Below are 16,229 nucleotides of genomic sequence, written 5' to 3' on the forward strand. Positions count from 1 at the left end.
AGGTGCTTTAACAGTCCAAACTTGCTTTGTTTGTGCCTGAGACCAGGAAATAAAGCCTCCCAACTTCACTAGAAACCAAAGCAACATCTTGCCAGTCTCCTGGGAGGCATAATGTTGAGAAGGTGTGAGCTGAAGGGGAAACAGTTCATGTCTCATTGCAAAGCTAGAGGTAAATTTTTTTTCTCTTCAAATACAGTGATCCCTTGACTATTTAGGGATTGAGGAAACCCTCGAAGGCAAACTTTCAGAGTCCCATCAGATGTGCTGTAATGATGGGCATATATGTAAGCATGGTAGACAGGACAACTGAGTTCTCCTCCCAGTCCACCACTGTTTTGCAAAACCCAGCTGTGGGAATATCTCATCGCCTCTCTGTGTGTTTGTTTACCTTCCCAATGTACATGTACGGCAAGTGAAAATTCTTTATTAAAATGTCAGATCCCTGTCCTGATCAGGTGTCTTCTAAACGTGAATGATAATCTTTACTTGTCTTACCCATCTGACTTGAACATTTACCAGCCACAGAGCTAGGTCTTTGTCAGCCATCTTTATCAAGGTACAATGCAATGTGAGTGCTTTTTCGGGAGCTTGAGCAGAGGGACTGTAGAAGGTGTATTACAATGAGGAACATTATTTATTTACTAGAGAAGATTTTAAAGTAGGACAATAAAAACTTGGTTTTCTCTGCTTACTGTTGAGCAAAGTAGTTATGTCAACAGGAACGAGCGTCATCCAGCAACTCTCATTTTTTTCTGTTTTCCCATTTGCCTACACTATAATTACATGCTAAAAAATAACAATAAAAATACATTGATATGGTCACTAATTTAAGTACTCCTAGCTTTGGAAATGCTACAATGAAAATTAACTGTTAGTGCACTGTTAATCCAACGTGGCACCATAATTTAGATCCTATGTGCATTTACATTATTACTCATATAGTCTTCAATCATATAAATATCTTTTTACTTTTCTCTTTGAGAAACTCCACCAGGAAACTTCATAGTTATTTAATGGTGGCAGGAGAACAGTAAGACTCAGAATCATATTTTTCTCATATCGGAATCTAAAGCTGTGCAAGCCCTTGTGCGTGCAAAACATGATCCCTTATTTCTCAGGCGTACAGATAGCCTTACCTCATGAACTGTAATTAAAACTCTTCATCTTGCATATCCAACCTGCTATAGTCCAGAACTATTAATCCAAAAGAAAATTCTTTTCAGTTTTTGGCTGGAAGACATCCAGAAGATATAGTATATGGGTATTTCACTGTCAGTGTTGGTCAAATCTTCAAGGACTAGCACTTTGTTCAGATTTAGGTTGGTTTTTTTCAGGGATGGAAAAGCTCTTTCAAGATGCTCACTGGAAGCAAAAGGAATAGAAAAGTCCCTAGAATTTTTCAGAAATGCTGAAACAACTGAAATATTTTACTAACCTCATTCCTGAAAATGGCCAAACCCACTTGGGTTACATTTTCTAAAAATAAAAGCAAATCAGATATGATCTGCTAAGATAGATACTAGGGTGAAAAAGTGTTAACCTAACAAAGAGTAAAAGGTTGTAGATAGTCAGATATCAGTGTTCAGAATGGAAAATCTCTGGCAGCCTTTCTGTTTAATATCAATGCTCTGCTGTCACCCTCGCACAGGCCAAGTAATCGAAACAAAGAGGGAGGTCTTGAATGGTGGCGATTCCACTCTTAACTTTCCTCTCTCAGCAGCAGCTTCTTGCTCAACCCCAAGTACTGTTATGAAGTCCTGTAGAAAAAGGAGAGACATGAAAATGGACTTGGAGACTCAGTCACAGCAGCATTTATCCTGCATATCACAGAATTATCACAGATTATTATTGAGGAGGAGTAATATTATTGCAGTATTATTATTATTCTCATGATATTGAATGAGATTAAAGGCTGTCATCTTTCTGGATCTTTATCTTCATATCTACAATTCCAGGAGGGACAGCAGCAAATCCAGTACATGATAAAAAGGAAGATAATACTTGATGCTTAAGATTTCACCATGTAGGAACTGGAAGGATATTTCTACCTAAGGGGAAGGCCATACAGGCAGAAACGAGCTCAGTCTACCCTGGTGCTGAGCTTCTAACATTAGATCCTTATTATATGCCATGCTATACCAAAAGTATTTGTCTTCCCTTCCAAGATTATTGATCCTCAGCAAGAACCAGGCACCAGGAGTCCAGACTGCTGGCTTAGCATGGCATGATGTGGAGAAAGACTGAGTCTATTTTAACCTTCTCATGTAAATATTATCAGAGGTTTCAGAAAAGCTTGTCAAAGACTGTGGAATGATCTCCACCAAAACACAGGATCCTCATATATCTTACTGACTTCTCCAAGCACAGACCTCCTTCTACATAAATACATAAGAAAATCAATCTAGCCCAAAAGGAAATTCTGTGCTGTCCAAACAGTTCTTCTTGGAAAAGGACAGTAGAAAGAAGGAAACTAACACCACAGATGTTATTCATACTTAACCATATTGCTTAATACACTACTAGGAGTTGTTCTGATATAATGAGAACATTAAGAATATATTTTCGAGGGTTTAACTTCAATACTCAAACCTTTTACTAACTTTATCCTCCTGGCAATTTTCTTGTGGCAAACATTGTGATCAGAGTTGCACTGACATTTCCATTTCAGTCTCATTCCCACTTGCTGGTGAGCTTTCTGATGATGGCTGTTGACATAATTTAGAGCAACTCTAAATTATGATTCAAGCTGTTCTCGCCCTCAATTGGCCTGTAACCTGTATGGGAGTGAGATCACGGGGAATTTGCTTCTCTTAGCCCTGAAATTCCCATGACTTCACCCACCCCCTGGAAAGGTAAAATAGCAACCACTAGTTTTATCAGCATCTGAGTCAAAGTCACTATTTCAAGTTCATTTATTTCTCAGGGCACAAAGCAAGCTGGGGGAGGGTGCACATTTTTTTTCCCCTGGCTTGTCTTATCTCTTATTTGATGCCAAGCTCTCCAAAGCAAGTAAACTGTGATTTCAAGGGGAAAGTCAGACAAGAAGTGTTGCCGAGTTGATGGATATTTACTTTGACTTTGTGACTGGAAGCAGAACACAAAGCAGGGAATATCTGAACAACCTAGAAATGAATACACAGTTGTCATTTCTCCAATCACTGGCCCAGGTGATCTCATTAACAGAAGCACACTTTATCAGTGGAAGCTGTTGCCATAACATCTTGATCAAAGTAAACGCATCACTGGGTATACACACACAATCAGAGCCAAATATTCCAAACAGCTTGGATATGTTACAGTAGAGCTGAAATAATTTTACCTTTCTCTGCATTATTAATATCTTTTCATCAACTAATACATTTTCCCCTCTGTGCTGAGATGTCTTAGCAGAGAGTATAGACTTGCTGGGGCCCCTCAGGATATTTAAAGCTACACAGTCAGTAGGGGAGCTTCTTAAAGACACAGATGACTTGTAGTTGTCTTTCTGGCAATCATCTGAGTAACCATGATCACCTACAGCAAAGGAGTCTACACAGAAGTGAGGCACCCTGTGCTCCACCTGTACTCACTAAAGAGCAAGTCAGGTGCATTAGTAATTATTGCTGAGTAAATGCCTTAATTTGGTTGGGGGAAGTGCCATGAAACAAAGCCAGCCTAGTTCTCACATTCTCTTCCACAAGACTGAAGTCATTCCTGCTGCAAGATAAAGATCGTTTAACTTAGATGAAGTTTAGATGACTTAACTAAGATGAAGGTAACTATATAAAAGCAGTGGAGGATATAGGGCAACAGTCCTTTGCCTTTCTTAGGTTCCACCTGCAGCACTAGTCAATTCTGCTTTGATAAAAACCACCAATTTCTTCAAGGTTGGTTTGTTTTTCTTTCAGATAGTTATGTTTTAATGAAGTATGGAAATGGGAAATGCTTATCTGTATCATAGATGTCTTTTCTGTAAGATAAGACTAAATACACACCCAGATTAATCAGTGGCTTAGTTGTTTGCACATTGGCTGAAATGAAAGCCTCTCCTGCCTTACCTTTAAGTCTTGAAAGGAGACAAGAACCAGCATTTTCTTAACAAACTGTCCTTTCTCTCCAAGATTTTGAATGCTGTTCCTTTAATTTTAATACAGAGCAAAACCAAATCTTGATGCCTCCATCTTTTGATAGAACAGAACTCTGCATTTCTGGACAGCATCTGGGCTTGCAGAGACTGGGAGAGAGAAGGAGTTCATGTGGCTTCTGTGAAATGTCCTTTCACAGCCAGCCTTTATCATGCTAGAAGTCCTGCTTTTCTCCAAGCTGGGTCAGAACTTAACCTCTTCATTCTATGCCTTGAGAAATGGTTGGCTGTAATGCAGGAGTAATTTGCAGTGTTCTAAAGTCTGGACCAAAGGATCTTAAGGAGGGATTGGGAACAAACAGCAGAAAAGTTCCTCCCTGGATGTCTCCCTTGCACTACATGGTTACAGCTATGTCATTTCATTGAGCAATAGCTGAAGAGCAGACTAGAAGCTTGTCATGCTCCCATCTTTCTGCAGCCGCATGGATTTAATGCATGTATACTAATACTGTGTCCAGGCTCTCCATGTCTCCCGTTATTTTTACGTGACAAGAACATTCTAGGAAGGTCTGTAAGACAATTTTTTTCAAGAATTGGCATATAGCATTGGTACAAGTGGTGCTGGGACATTGTCTCCTTCCATGCCCACAAAACCCATACTTATATGTGGGCTTTTGTCCAGAGACCTCCAACATGAACTTGAGCACTGGGCTGTACTGGAAAGACAGTCAGGTCAGCACTGCTTGCAGCACAAGTTTGTGCAAGATTATTCTTCTGACATCAATAGGTCTTGTTTGTATCCCTCTCAGTCCTGCAGGCGCTGGTCTCTGACTCCAGGAAATCTTTCCCTCCCTCTATACAAGTCAACTTGTGGGATTTTTGTACTCATGGAAACATCTGAAGTCAAGATGTCAGTGCTTTCATTACCACTCCAAACAGGAAACTACCTCTCGTAATGCTGCCTATAATAAAATGCCATTTCTGTTATTCAGTGCTTTTTATTTAGTTTACCATTCCTCCACCTTTATGCCTCTATTAACTTCTGTGGCCAACATTTAATGAAACCTGGCACAGACACAGATGGATTTTCTTTCTGTCTGCACCATTTATTATTCAGCACCTGAAAGCAAAATTTTGAGTGTAAGAGCACAGGGGTTAAAAATAGAGCCCATTTTGGTTTATTTCTCACCTCTTAGAAATCTCTTCGCTGCTTCCTTGTTTCTAGTACTCTCATCCCCAAAGGCTCTCTATTTGTCATCACTCAAATGTTCATTTTATTAGACTATACTGCACATAGAATTACTCTCATATAATCCATTTGCTACTTGTTTACCTCATGTATGATTAGTCGTTCCTTCCAGAGTCTTATATAACACACAATAGGGGAATATCAGGGTATTCTGGGTGTTAGGGTGACTAATCCTCAGACTCCCTAAGGGACTAGGATATCATGATCGCTTCATTATACAAATAGAGAAATGAGACCTACAGATTTCATTTCCCTTCTGCCAGTATATTTGATTCCAGATAGATCAAGAGGCTTGTGATGGGTTTGCTGCATATGTGACCAAGATGGGGATTGAACCAGTATTTCCTAGGGCTAAGTCCTGTGCTAATCCAGAAGAACATTCTCTTTTCGTCTCAGTGGTTTAATGTGAAGCAAAATGTGACATGATGGCTCTGTGGTAGACAAAAGAAAACATTCACAACCACATGTGTCAGAGTGCTGGTACAACATCAATGAATCTTGGACTTGATAGACTTTGAAGCTAAACTCAAATGGTTTTGGATGCTTATGAGAAAGCTGTTAGGAAACAGTGCTTGCAATTCTACAGACAAAACAGAGAAAAATACCTGCAGGAATAATAGTCCTTTTGCAGGGATATGGACATGTAGAGGAGCACCCTCTCCTTTTCTAGTTAATATTATGACAGACGTGTGTTTCTAGAACAATCTTGGGGTTTTTTGGTTTTGTTTTTAAGGAAAAGAGAAATGTAACTGGAATGGCTTGCCTCTTCCCCACCATATCTGACACCAGCATACTACACAGCTCTCCATTCCTCAATCTATACAGCCTAAAATCAGAAGGAATCCTTAATCATTCACATGAGGATATAACTTTCATATGCTAGCAAGGAGTCAAGAGGCTGCCCTGACTGATGTGAGGGCAAAATGTTGCTGCTCGGTATGAGGTACTAGCAAGATGTTTTGGTGTCTAAAGCAAAAGGATGGTACCTCATAGAGCTTTGGGCTGCCTCTCCCCACTCCTTCTGCCTCCTGAATTCCTCATTATGGAGTGGTCTTCTCCCAGATGAGTCCCTCCCTTTGGCTCAGTCAACCCACCACACTTCTGAAGATGAGACATGCACAGGAGGAAAACATCTGAGGATCGAGCCCACTGTACTCTATTGCTGATACAAGATGCACTGCTGCCTTTAGAATATCTGCATCATGGAGTAGTGGCCATGAGCAGAACTGTCTCTCCCAAACCAAGCCGATAAGTAGGACATTAGACTCTTCCTTCTGGTTTGAATGGATATGGTCTGCCCCAGTACTGACATAACTTCTCCCAGCACAGAGCCCAAAGGCACAACCTGAGGAAGCAGGTAGGCTGCTTCAGCCTCACTCTGCTGAACAGGCCAACAGCCAACACTTCAAGAGGCCTGACGTCATCTGACCACGTGTAGGAATAGGTGAAGTCCCCACTTCCTATGTTGTGCTTATGTAGAATGCAAGAATATGTGAACATAAACCATATCCTGCTAGGCTGGGTCCGGCTAGACCAGTAATCTGCACCAAAAGTAGATGCTGTTTAAGGAGGATGCACAAATCTGGCCACTATCTGCAGTCCTTTCCTCTTGTAGTCTTACAACTTTCAGTTTTTGCATTAGAGACAATAAAGAGTATAACTCCTGCCTATTCACTGCATCCTCAGATATTCCTTGACATGATTTTGGCCATGATATTTTTACATTTTCAGTCTTCACAATTCCTGTGGCAACAAACCTCCAAAAGTTTATTGCTACTCTGTTTAAATATACATATACATATATATAAGGTTTGGGTTTGTTTTTTTTTTTTCTGTTTAAAATCAGTCTCCTAAGATTCCAGGGAATTTTCCTTAGTCAGTAGATTAAATTGATCTCATCTACCACCATTATTATTTCCATAACCTTGTCTACCACCATTATTATTTCAATAACCTTAAGCATATCCCCCTCAGCCTCCCCCTCTCCAAACTGAAGAGCCCCCAGTTTTATATCTCTCCCCATTAAGCAACGTTTTCTTTCCATCAGCAGTGAATTGTCCTTCTCTGTATCTTTTTCTAGCTTTGCTTCCTGCTCTCCACCCCCACTAACTTGAACTGGTTCACATTTCTGCATGACAAAAGCATGTTTTCCACAAAAATGTTACTACTTGATTTGACAATATTAAAAGATAGGGAACATGCAGCTTCCCTTGCTTGTTTGTTGCAGTGACTAATAGCCTGCACTGTTGAAAACATGCCAGTTATTAGTGTTTGCCTGGCTGTCACTGCCTACTGCTCCTTCTTGCAACGTGCTTCCCTGCTAGGTTAAAGAACTCTTTATTACCCAGTATTTCCTCTTAAAAAAAGCATGTTATACATTGCAATCAAAGCACTTCCTAGTATTTTTTTTTTCTTTTTCTTTTATAAACTGAAAAGATTGAGTTCTTTAAGTTGGTCACTGGCCAGCATTGGATCCAGACTGCAAATCCTGTCTGTGGGTCACTTCCAGAGCTGGTATCCTCATTGCCACAGCTACAGGTTGGGATATAACAGCAGCTTCTAGTTGCAGGACTCTTGTTTGTGCACCCAGGATCTCATTAGCACTGTTTTTCCATTAGCGCTGCAGCCCTGGGAATGCTAGATGAGTGGCTCATCTACTGTGCTGTGCATTTGCTTTCTAGTGCTTCTCACTGCCTTATAGGTCAGGTTGTGCTCTTTGTTCCAAAAGTACAACTGTGCCTTCAGCAATTGTAAATGGTAAATGTTAGTAATCTGAAAGGCATGCATACAAGAAGCTCTAGGCACCTTGGGAATTCTAGTCTAAACAATGTAGTACCTTTCTAATCAGTTGTGTCTTAGAAGCAAGCAATTAAATTATAACATTGGGAAGGTACTCCCTTGGGTGGCTGGAGAGAGAGTGGAAGCTGGTTTTCTACTTCTTGGGTGAACACTAACAGCAGGTGTTTAGGAGTGCTTTCCAGACAAGACTGGTTCTTTTTCATAGTTTACGCAGTAACTCCCAAGAACAGGGACACACACACACACACACACACACACACACAAAAGGTGAAAGTGCAAAACACTTACTACAATGTTTTAGTGTGTACCCATGCATTAAAATTTCAGGTGCTTATGTATCTTTAGACACTTTCACATGACAACATGACACTGCAATGATGCTGTAGCTTAGTTAGAGTATTTAATATCCACATTTTTTATTGAAATTCTATTTGTCGTCTGGGTTTTGGATCCAGATTTTTTACCTCTTTGCCTTTCTTTTAACTTGGGTATTGAAAGCATATGCCCTGAATTGCTGAAAAGGTACATCCCTTCTTGTCCCTCTCTTTATGTTATACAGAAACAAGATTGATGGTAAATTGCCAGCACTACTGAACAGAGATGAAGCTTTAGTCTTCATTTGTGTGCATGCTTTTGTACAGACCCACGTACTACTAGCATCACAGAAGATGAAAGTGTTCTTAATCTGAGCAGAAAACGTGGAGAAAAATATCACACTGTGTAGTCAAGAAGAAAGAAAAACTCTCAGTGGCACCCAGTTTAGGAGACATTTGTTCTGGCCTCCTTTGTAGTTTGTTTCATTTTGACTCTTTTTGTTGTTGTTGCTGTTGTTCAATTTTCTGCAAGAAAGAGATTAAATTAAAAGAAATTGATTCATGTATCTATGGTTATGTACAGGGAGGTCTGGCTACAGTGGGCACATATATCACAAAACAAACTTTCTTACTGTGTATTTTACTGAAATAATTTATTAAAGTCTACTTCTGCTTCACTTTGATCTGATTTTCCTCCCCACCTCCCCAAAGCCCACTCTTCAATGCATTCTTCAGTTGTGCCTTTCACTGGAAAACGTGAAAAGTGTCAAGACAGAATGGACGTAAGCTATAATAAATAGTATAAAATCAGATATTGTCTATTCAGCCCCACAGCTTCAAGGAATTTTATAATCAGTGATTTCCACCCCACAATAACATTGAAGGTTGGGAACACTATCCTTTGGAGATATATCTCCCTGAGCACATATGCAAAGGGCTACACCACTGTTGGTGTAAACCAACGGTGCAGTAGGATGACACTAGCTTTTATCTGCTGAGGTTCTGCTATAGAATTGAACTCAGGAGGCCAAACCAAACTAATAAAAAAATATTTTCTTGCAAGATAAGTCTCATACAGAGAAGCACACCATTTTTGTTATGAGTGGTGGGTTGAAGCCTATATCAAAAATATTTGCCAATTATAGCAGCCAGATCCATGCTTATGGTGCTGTTGCTCAGCTTCATCAGTGTCTTTACATAGCCTAACCCTAGGCAGAGGTGCAGACTGTCTTCTTATATGCACCCTATAGTTTTAGATGTGGTCTTAAGAGGACTGTTTGACAGTGCAGAATAACTCCTCAGTCATCTGCCTCCCACTTTTTCAGTAGATTGCATAAGTCCAATTGAACACATAGTGTCTTTGCCAGCTCTGCACAAAGGTTTCTCTGAGGAACTGTAGGCAGAATGTTCTTTCCTAACAAGCCCCGATTAAATCTAAGATAACAGTAAGGCTAGCCTGAGATATCCATGAGGAGCATGAACTGAACAGAAGAAAGCAGAAGACAAAAAAGGCTGTAGATGTGAGCATGTCAAGCTCCACCTAGCCAGTGTCTTCCTAGCCATGTTGACCAAATGAACTCTGTAGTGCTGACACGGAAAACTGACAGGGAGTACCTTATGCTAGCAAGGCCTAGCAAGAAAGTTAGTTAAATCCCCAACCTAGGGCTGTGGACCATGTCAATGGCAGGTGTCTGACAGCTAAGTCTACCGTTTCCTTACAGTGCACCTCTCCGCTCTGCTGCCTCTGGAAATGGGTTCCCAAAAATTGCAGTCAAACATGTGTCACAAATGTGGTATGAGGACTAGGATCTTTGTACAACACCTTAGGCATGAAAAGCATCCAATAACCAGTCACTGGTGTTAAAGTGTTCCTGAGTTTGGCACAGATTGAATCTAAAGCTGAGGTCCACTGTGATACTCTATCCAGTTTTTCACAAGGATTTGAGGCAATCCTTTCCCTGACAAACAATTAGAGAAGCCACATGAGTGAATCCATGCACAGCCTGATCCCCGCCAAGGCATTAAGTCAATTGCTAGTGCCACAAATCTTAGAAATGGCAAGCTTCCTAATCCTATAGTTTAATTCTTGGCATTTTTTGATAGGTTTCTAAGCAGGAGGTGAATAAGCTTGATCAGTTTTTCAAGCTGACTCTGCCAGCATCCAAAATACAGTCTTTATTTCAGTGTTCAAAGTCTAAGGTAGCATCACAGGCATGAAAAGCAGACCATATCCTGAAGGACCTGAAAAGGAGGCGAGTACATTATAAATATTTATTTTCTCATCATTTTAATATTGGGGAAAATTATTCACATAGATTTAAAATAGGATAAACACACCTAGTGCTTTTCAGCAAAGGATCTCAGAGGGCCAGTGTACAAAACAGTTATCACAGGTATGGAAGCTTCATCTATCCCACTTTTCTTGTTGCTGGTGCTCTAAGAACAACATAGGATAGGATCCTGGATTTGATAAGAGATGCAGACTTTTGTTGTCCCTCCTGCACCCCACTTTGTCCTGGTTTCCAGCCCAGACTATCAATATCCAAACCCTCCACTTTTTTAATTGTAGTTTTTTGAAGTAGTGAATGGGAAAGAAGTTATAACCCCTCAATGAGCTCGGTCTAAATCACAAGCTAGTTATATTGAAATGTGTTCATAATTTTGTCTCTTATTTGCTTTGTGGTATCACAAAGGTGGTAGGACACTATGTTCCAACCACCCCTTGCTGACTAAGTGGGGTACTTGACTTCCTCCACAAATTTCAGTCAAAAAAGCTAATTTAAAGCAAGTAGCTAACAGATCTTTCCTAATTTGGCTCACATTGACAGAAAAGGACTAGAAATCACACTTAAACAGCACAACTGGCAGAAAAGAGTAGATGGCAAACTCTGGACAGGGACAGCTGAAGATGTCAGCTTCTTCAGCTGGTGTAGCTGGAGCCAGGGAACAATGTTCCTATGGTCTAAGTAAAAGAATTTGCAACACCAATACGGCTACATTGCTCAAGAGCAAGCAATGTTGGGGGGGGGAGAGAAACAAAACCTTAGATATTTGATGAAAGTAGAAGCTTCATTGAAAGGGATTTGCAAATAAATGTCTGTCCTGTGGTTACATTTTTCTCATGTCCCATAAAATGAGTGTATGAATTAGGAGCATCTCTCTTGGTGCTGATTCTGTACTGGTTTATGCATATTGAATTCACTTTGCAGTTTTCTTTTGGAAGCACTAGCAGGGTTCCTTTTTTCTATACTTATCCATCTGTATTCATAAAGTTAGCAAGCAAGTAATGTGAGAATTATGACACTTTATGCTAAATACACAGTACTTGATGATTCTGCACATGGCACATGGCACATGGCACTTCATGGGTCTGCGCAGGGAGACTTGAAGAAGAAAGGCCAAGGAGGAAAGACGAGGCATCTGACACAGGATAAGTAAAAGAGTGATGTGAAAAATCTTTTCTAGATATCAGGGAATTTATTAAAAAAAAAAAAAGAAGAAGAAGAAAAGAGGTAACTTTTTAATTTCAATTTCATTTAAGCTCAGAACTTGGCCACATACACATAGCAGTAAGAGAGTTGAGCAGAAAAAAGAGTTCACATGCTTTATCAGTAACAGGGTATGTAGGGCAAAGTCTTGGCCCCAGAAAGAACAAAGACACCTTTAATGCAGTCAGGAGTTCCTCAAGGATTATGTACCATGATTGTAGAAACAGATCAGATGTGGGACCAGATTTGAAAAGACCCAAATCAAAGACTGAACGCAAATAACGAAGAAGAGACCAAGGAGGGAACTTCAGCTACGGGTTTATTTTGGAAAAGACCAGTGTGGGAAAAAAAAACCCCACACAACTGTATTAAAAAGAGAGGAAATAGACTCTTTAGCACCAAGAAACAGCTTTCATTGTGTAAAGCTATTGGTGTGAGAAATGACCTGAGATCTCCAATTATCAGTGTCAAAACCCCATGATGATAAATTGCAGTGAAATATTGGTACAGCTCTCCCATTTTGACCATTTCCACAGATATTACCAGAGGAGAAAATAAATATGGCTATTCAGTGGGGCATTAAATTATATTCAGTATTACTTTATCATAGACCAAGATCTAAACCCACAGGAAACAAAGAGCACATTCATAAGAGTTTAAAACTCTTTCACTAGAAGTGTGTAAAGATGAATAAAGGAAGTTAGTTAGGCATGGATTTATTGACCATATTAAAGATGACTCCAGACTTCAATTCTTCAATTCTTCATGTTTATTTTCAGAAGAAAATGTTCTCCTGTCAGTGGGGGCAGCAGATTTGTGGTTGAAAGTTGTAGTCTGGTGAGCAGGGACTGGCTTCACACACATATCAGGATGCCCGGAATAAAGGGAATTCCCAAAAGGGTGAACCTCAGGCTTGTCCAGGAGAAGGCAAGTCTATGCAGAGTCTGGGGGCTGCAAGAACATGCAGCAAGTCTTAAGGCAAGATGAGAGAGAAAAGGATCCACACAATGTCACTGTCATTTCTCCAGTTTTGAGGTAGTTCTGTACTGAACTGAACTCTTTGGCAAGTGGATTGCTCCAATCCCAAAAGACATCTCAAAAAGTCATGACATAGGCAGAATTAGGCATGTAAGGCAGGAGAGACTTAGAAGCAATAAAGGCACAAGAAGACATAAAGACCTTGCTACCTATGGCAGTGATTGTCAAAGATCTTCAAATAGCACCTTCTGCTGCATTCAATTCTTTTCCTTCATTCTCTGGTGCTGTTTGAGATCTTCTTTCTGGTACCTTACCTACTGGTATGCATTCTCCACAAAGCTTCTACACATTGAAGATACAAGCTCATGCAACATTTCCCTCCTTCTCAGAATAGAAGAATAGATATTACTATACAGAATAGGAAAGAAGGAATTGTTCTGGTTCATCCTGTCTAAGGTGAGGCAGTTTCCACATGTAGGAAATCTGCAGCAAGTAAAGGAGATTTCATCAAAGTGTAGGAACCAGAGGTGAAAAGGTTCCTTTGCTTGTCTTTGAACAGGGCAGCATCACGCATGCTCACCCGCAGAGTGCACAGCTCTTCCTTCCTTCTTTGTTTTTAAGCAAAAACATATCAAAACTGTTGAACCCACACCGCTGAAGCAGTAAAATCTCTTTAAAAAACACTTAGAAAGCCAGATCCAATAAACTGGCCAGGAATAATTTGCTATTTCCCAATTGCCCCCAGGGAGCACAAGTGAACGGAGCAGGAAAACAGGGCATGGCACATCAGCCAAGGCATGGCACAACAGTTCACACAGGAAGGGCACCTTCCCCCTAATGGCTCAAAAAGGCAAGTTCTAATAGTGATCATTGCACTCCCAGAAGAAACCTAGCCATGGTGTCCACTCGGCCAAGAAACTGCACCAGAAGGCATGTGGCAACCCAGACAGAGCTCCCATATAAACATGCAGCAGCCCAGGTCATGGGCTGCAGGGAGTGCCTGAGCCTGTCACTGCTAGCAGAGGGCAGCAGAGATGACACCTGCATGAGGTGTGACCAAGTGGGTGATCTGCTCAGCCTGGTGGCAGAGCCAAAACAGGAAGTAGAAAGATTAAGGATATGACAGTATCAAGGAGTGTGAGAGGGAGATAGACTGGTGGTGCCACTTCCTACCATCACTGAGACAAATGCATGGACGCATCACAGGAAGCAGATGTTCCGTTACCTACTCACCACCGGATAGATGGAGGGTGTCTAAGTGACAGGGAGAAATAGAAAGAGGTCCTTGCTTGGGGCAGCAGGTGCATCACCCCTTGGGCTACTTCACCTACCAGGTGCCCCTATAACAATAGGTATATGGCTCTGAAACCTGAAGGCCAGGAAAACGATGATCTGGATGAAAGACCATCCAGGTTGGAGGAGTAGCCTAGGGAGATTCATTCAACCCCACACATGATGACCAGTTCTTATAGGAAGGAAAGAAAGGTGTCTGTCATTGGCAACTCCACTCTGAGAGGAACAGGAGGGCCCCCTATGCCCACCGGATCCAACCCATAGGGAAGCCTTCTGCCTACCTGCGGCCCAGGTAAGGGATGTTACTAGAAAACTCCCTTTTCTGGTACAGCCCTCTGATTGCTACCCATTACTGGTCTTCCAAGTGGGCAACTGTGAAGTCCAAATGACAAGAAGTCTGAGGGCAATTAAGAGAGACTTCAGGGCCTGGGGGCTACTGGCTGAGGGATCAGGAGCACAAGTAGTGTTTTCTTCTATCCTGCCAGTTGCAGGGAACAGTGGGGTGTGTAATTGGAAGACCACACAAATCAATACCTGGCTCCAGGGCTGCTGTCAACAGCTAAATTTCGGGGGTTTTGATCATGGGTCAGTTTACATGGCCCCAGGCCTGCTGGCAACAGATGGGGTTCACCTGTCACAAAGCAGGAAAAAGATTCTAGGTCAGGACTTAGCAGGGCTCAACAAGAGACCTTTAAACTAAATTTCAAGGGGGAAGGGAATAAAACCAAGCAGAAGAGGTCACCAAGCTGCTTTCCATAATTTATCAACAGTCCTGGCTAAGTGAGGAGGTTCCAGAATACTGGAGGTTTGCCAGTGTGATGCCCATCTACAAGAAGGGCAGGAAGGATGATCTGGGGAACCACAGGCCTGTCAGCCTGAACTCAGTGCTGGGAGAAGTTATGGAGCAGATCATCCTAAGCTCCATCACGTGGCACATGCAGGACAACCAGATGATCAGGCCCAGTCAGCATGGGTTTATGAAAGGCAGGTTCTGCCTGACAAACTTGATCTCCTTCTGTGACAAGGTGACCCACCTAGTGGATGAGGGAAAGGATGTGGATGTTGTCTACCTGACCTTCATAAAGCCTTGGACACCATTTCCCACAGCATTCTGCTGGAGGAATGGGCTGGTCATGGCTTAGACAGGTGTGCTCTGCACTAGGTAAAAGCTGGCTGGATGGCTGAGCCCGAAGAGTGGTGGTAGATGAAATTGCATCCAGCTGGCAACCGATCACAAGTGGTGTTCCCTGGAGCACAGTACTGGGGCCAGTCCTGTTTAATATCTTTATAGACAATCTGGACAAAGGGATTGAGTGCACCCTCAGTAAGTTTGCAGATGACACCAAGTTGAGTGGGGCTGTTGATCTGCTTGAGGGCAAGAAGGCTCTGCAGAGGGATCTGGACCAAGGCCAACTGTATGAGCTTGAACAAGAAGTGCTGGGTCCTGCACTTGGGTCACACCAACCCCACACAATGCTACAGGCTTGAGGAAGAGTGGCTGGAAAGTTGCCTGGAGGAAAAGGACCTTGCTGTGTTGGTCGACAGCTGGCTGAACATGAGCCAGCAGTGTGCCCAGGTGGCCAAGAAGGCCAACAGCATCCTGGCTTGTATCTGAAATAGTGTGACCAGCAGGACTCGGGAAGTGATTGTCCCCCTGTACTTGTCACTGATGAGGCCACACCTCAAATCCTGTGTTCGGTTTTAGGCTACCCACTTCAAGAGGGACATAAAGGTGCTGGAGTGTGTCCAGAGAATGGCAATGTATCTGGTGAACGGTCTGGAGCACAAGCCTTGTGAGGAGCAGCTGAGGGAACTAGGGTTGTCTAGTCTGGAGAGGAGGAGGCTCAGGGGGACCTTATTACTCTCTATAACTGCCTGAAAGGAGGCTGTAGGCAGGAGTGTGTCAGTCTCTTCTCCCAGGTAACTAGCAACAGGACAAGAGGAAATGGCTTCAAGTTACACCAGGGTAGGTTTAGTTTGGATATTAGGAAAAATTCTTCATGGAAGAGGTGGTCAAGTATTGGAACAGGCTGCCCAGGAAGATG

Source organism: Falco rusticolus, chromosome 3 (genome assembly GCF_015220075.1).
Source record: "Falco rusticolus isolate bFalRus1 chromosome 3, bFalRus1.pri, whole genome shotgun sequence".
NCBI classification, from domain to species: Eukaryota; Metazoa; Chordata; class Aves; order Falconiformes; family Falconidae; genus Falco; species Falco rusticolus.